The sequence below is a fragment of the Apium graveolens genome, chromosome 5 (genome assembly GCF_009905375.1).
Source record: "Apium graveolens cultivar Ventura chromosome 5, ASM990537v1, whole genome shotgun sequence".
In the NCBI taxonomy this organism is placed as follows: domain Eukaryota; kingdom Viridiplantae; phylum Streptophyta; class Magnoliopsida; order Apiales; family Apiaceae; genus Apium; species Apium graveolens.
The window spans coordinates 167,362,431-167,367,799 of NC_133651.1; the positions used below are offsets into that span (position 1 = coordinate 167,362,431).

At 34.5% G+C, this 5,369-nt stretch overlaps 1 non-coding gene across 1 annotated transcript; it reads left to right on the top strand.

Moving 5' to 3' along the window:
- Positions 1-386: 386 nt before the first annotated feature.
- LOC141663220 (small nucleolar RNA R71) lies at positions 387-493 on the top strand. The gene has a single exon (XR_012551299.1). It is a non-coding gene; the product is annotated as a small nucleolar RNA R71 (small nucleolar RNA).
- The last annotated feature ends 4,876 nt before the right edge of the window (positions 494-5,369 follow it).

The window sequence follows — 5,369 nt, forward strand, 5'->3', positions numbered from 1 at the left end:
GTTGCGATCGTTGAAAGTTGCTCACAAACTGAGTTGATTCACTAGAAATAACACACTGATCAGTCTCATGGGCACCAACACAAAGCTCACAGAGACTAGTGATTTGATTAACTCCATAATTAGTCAAAGTGTCCACCTTCATTGTTAAGGCCATAAGTTGGGCAGCTATAGCAGTTGCTGCATTTAACTCCATAATTCCTGCTACTTTTCCCTGAGTCATCCTCTGAGAAGGATTATGGTATTTATTAGCAGCCATCAGTTTAATCAATTCATAAGCTTCATTGTAGCTTTTGGCCTACAAGGCTCCTCCTGATGTTGCATCGAGAATGAGCCTAGAAGTAGCACCCAATCCATTGTAAAAATAGTTTATAATCATCCAATCAGGTATGCCATGGTGTGGGCACTTCCTTAGCATCTCCTTATATCAATCCCAAGCCTCACACAGAGATACTCCAGTTTGCTGAGCAAACTGAGTAAGAGCATTCCTGATTACATCAGTCTTTGCCATATGGAAGAATTTAGTGAGAAACTTTTGAGCAAGATCCTCTGATGTGGTGATAGACCCTGGTGGTAGAGATTGTAACCAGCACTTTGCTTTATCCCTCAAAGAGAATGGGAAGAGTCGCAGCTTGATGGCATCTTCAGTCACACCATTGAACTTGAAAGTGTCACAGATTTTGATAAAATCTCTGGTGTGCATGTTGGGGTCTTCTTTAGGACAACCCCCAAACTGAACTGAGTTCTGTATCATCTAAATCGTTCTTGACTTGATCTCAAAAGCGTTAGCCGAGATGGCTGGCCTGATGATGCTTGACTGAATATCATTGATCTTAGGCTGAGAATAGTCCATCAAAGCCTTAGGAATTTCTGCTTGGTCTCCCATCACTACTGAATGTGGTTCCTCGACTTTCTCTTCTTCTTCTTCTACCTTCTGTTCATCCTCAAAAACTTCCCTTCGAACCACTACAGCTTCTTCCTCGGCTTTATCCAGATTTCTCTTCCGAGACCACGAACGCGTATGCATACACGCTCGCTAGAGTACCTGAAATAAGACAAGGAAATAGATAAGTCACAATGCCCGAGTCAATGAACTTTAACGACCACTGATGACAAACACATAAAATAAAAATTAACACCGAGTCCCCGGCAGCGAAGCCAAAAACTTGTTAGTCGCTAAATATGCGCTAAAATTCACGCAAGTATACGCATTCCAAGTATTATATGATATAAATCAGATTTGTTCCCACAGAGACAGGTTTAGGTTAACTTAATAATCTATGCACTTATGCAACAATGATATGGCTATTATTCAATGCTAAGATGATTAACAGATTGAGATTGTTTATAACTAACAATTATAACTAAGAGAATAAGAATGGCTGAATTATATATATATATGATAAACATGGGATTCTAACTTCATTAAATACTTCATTCAGTAGCCTTTTCGTTCTTAACTTTAGCATGCAATGGTGATGACACTAATCAGATAACACGAAACTGATAAACGCCAACTTTCGTTGCACGAATACCATACTACAAGACATCCATAAAAGAGATAGAAGCTGAATAGACACCAATTATATTGAGACCCTATATGTCTATATAATTTGACAACATAACCATTTAATGCGCAAGTTATCTATCATGATTACACAGGGAAAGTAAGATGGTTAAAATTACCTACAAATCATGCATAACAATAACACATGAACCTATACTAGCATGGCAAGTTCTAAAACCTTAAATTCACTTTCGCTTCATTAAGAATTGACACACTATCTTATAAGTTTGTGACACTCATAAGACGAATACGCACAACCAATACTAGGATATCATACAATCACCACATACTAAGGCATTGAAACAATCAACTAAAGTAATCCATAAGTAAATCAGCTAGAACCCCACGATAACGATAAGCCCTTGATCGGACTAATCATCAACGTGGGTTCCGATAAAGGCATGGTATAATAAACGTAGTCTTTATAAAAGAATAATAAACAAAGTACAAAAAAAGAGTATAGGTTCAAGAAAAAGTAAACTAGCATCTAACGTTACAACTTAAACAAAGAATCACAAGTTAAACTAGATCTTCTTCGCCTTGGTTGAATTGTGCTAAAACGGTCTTCTTACACCTTCTCCTTGTGATCTGGTATGTCTTATTATAAAAAATGAACTTATTTATGTATATATAGCAGCCCCATGCAGAGTAGAAGTCTTCTGGACCAAAAGCCCAATAGAATCAGGATTTCTGTTCTCGACCTGTTGTGGCCGCGCGCTTGACTAGCGCGGGCGCACTGAGTTTCTGGATTTTGGGCGCGGCCGTGCGCTATCACAGCGCGGGCGCGCTGACCACCTATATAAAATTTCGACTTCTTCTTTTTCTTGCTGAATTAAGCCGGTTTTCCAAGTGCTTTCATTCCAATACCTCCCTGACACCAAATTAGCACCGAAATAATGCTAATTCACCTGATTACCTGGATAATGCCTGAAAATGCAAAAACACTAAAAAACACATTAAAACACCAACAACTTGAATACAAATACACCAATTCAAAGTTTTATGGAGCGTTATAAAGTGTCATAATGCCACTCAATATTGGTGCTGATGCAAGTTAGTTTTTAGAAACAGTGAAGGTTAAAGGAAAAAAGACAACTCTATTCTACAAGGATCCTAAAATACAAGCATTTGATTCTTAGGTGAGTAGAAGGATTTTTGAAAGGGAAAATCCAAGAGTTGATCTTGAGCAATTGAGGCTAATGGAAGAGGAATTCACATCCTTTTAGAACATTAAATACTGATATTGTCTCACCTTATGAAGACACTCCTGGACAAAGTATAACGACTTGTATATTTTGTATTATTTTAAAGGTGTAATTGTTGAATAATTAAATAAATAAAATGTGCGTACTAGTTTTGACAGCGGTGTGTCATTTTTATTATTTATGTGTGATTTATTGGTGTATAGGGTTGAATTGTGTAATTATTTATTGAGTTATATTATTTTATTTTTCTTTCAAAAGTGATTTTATTGTAGTTTTATTTTCATAAATATTTGGATTGTCTCTAAAATTGTTTTTATGATTTTATAATTTTAATAATTATTTTTAAGATTTTATAAAATTGAGAAATCAATATTTCATTAATTATTTATCCTTAAATGATTTCTGATTGCATTTAATTGTAAAATCAGTATTTAATTTCAAGATTCTTCAAAAATTATGAAACTCATATTTTATGAAATTTATAATATTCTGAAAATTTTAAAATTATTTCTGAAATTTTTGTAGTTAAATTCACCCGCGCGTTGTTTCATTTAATCGTTAAATGCGGGTACAAAATCGCGTTTCAAAAATGGCTTAAAAATCTTGAAACTTTCATTTTATTAACCTTCGAATATTCTTAGAATTTTGGTACTATATTTGTGATTTTTTGCTGAATTTTTATGTCCACCTCTGTACATTTAATTGAGAAAAACGAGTCAGGATTTACTTTATTCGGGTCCAAAACGCGTGTAAGTAACCAAGTTTTTATTTTTTTTGCCACTTATCTTGGTTTGGGGCTTCATGGCAGTTCATTAACAAACACAAACACATCACAGTCTCACTCTCCTCTCTCATCTCTCGTTCTTTTGATCCCTCTCCGTTTCTCTCTCGAATTCCTCTCTGTTTCTCTCTTTTTCTCCTCGGTTCGCGTTCTTCTTCTCCTCTTCTACTTCCCTGGTGTCTCCAGTCACTGCCGTCTTCATTTTCCGGCATACTTTCCGGTGAGCCTCCGCTTAACTGTTAGTGTAGGTGCCCTAGAGGCAATACATTATTCTTTTAAATCTTTATGTCAGTTGATCATTCAATAAATGTATTTATTATGACCTTAATTACTGCGATATTTTGTTAGCATAATAAATGTCCTTAGAATCATGATACACATTGTATAGCTTAAGTACATGACTTGAACTTGAGATTATATAATATATCATATTCTTAAAGGTCCCTAGTCGAGTATTATTATATAGGACAATAACAATACATAGATAGACTAGTATGTTGTTTGACAAGATAACCACATCTCATTGGTTATAAGTATGGGGATACTAAAGTCAATACATAGGTACATGTGAGAGTACATGGTACTGGACAGACCCACAGTGAGATTCTTCATGTTTAATAAAGTCATAAGAAAGACTCACGGTGATAATGGTGTAACGATCCTTTGACTTGAAATCATTATATTTCTATACGAGGATTAATATACTTTGACTACATTAAAAGTTACTTTTAATCGGGTGATGATAAAAGTGGACATCGGGTATATCATGAGTCGTATGAGAAATATGAATGATAGATAAAGGATTTAACCCTCCTATAATTAGGAGATATATTATTGGCCTCTTGATTGAGTGAGATTATAAAAGCATGGCCATGCTCAAATAATGATTTGTCTTGATAATCTACTCATGGATCAAGTTAACCCGGATTAAATGTTGAAGAGGATGACTAAATACATGCCTCGAGTTTAATCTATAATATATATGGTTAAAGGGATTATATTACACGAAAAACATTAATCACGAAAGGTTTTATCTAATCATGATTTACTTATTGTTTAAATATGGTAACAATGATGTATTACTAGATACCACTCATTGTTTATAATTTTATTAGAGAATAAAATTATTTCCAATTAAATAATAGCCTATCAGGTCGCACAAATAGAGCACTTAATGGAATAGTTAATTTAAATTATGGATTTAAATTAATTGATGATTATTCGAATTTTATTATAATTAAGTAAGACTTAATTGAGATAATATAAATTCGAATTAAAAGGAATGTTTTTGCCCATAATAATTAAGTATGACTTAGTTATTAATTAAATAATAGAAATTTGTTTTTATTATTTAATCCAATACCTACTAGGGTTGGGCTTTGCTGTTATGGGCCTTTTTAATCAGCCATTATAAATACATAATGATAGGTTAAAGAGGCTTGTACGTTTTTGAGAAAACCCTAACAGCAAAGAGAGGCAGAGGCAATTCGGATCATCAAGAAGGAGGCTAGTACATCCATTCCATAGTCAAGTTCGTGAGACGTTCTTGGAGGTGCTTGTGTGGATACCATAAAGGTGTTTCTCCGAGAGGTAGACACAAAGCATGATAGCTAGGATCTCCGTTGAGTTCATGAAAGTTAAGCTCTTGAAAGGTATGATTCGTTATCTCCATAATCTGCCCATAATTATACATGGATCCTGTTTTGGGTTTCAAATTTTTTTTGTTTTATTTACATTTTTCCGCTGCGTTTTATGCCTCAGAACCCAATATTAACTTCAAGCTTGGCTGGTTCAACCTTGGGCTATTGATTTATATATA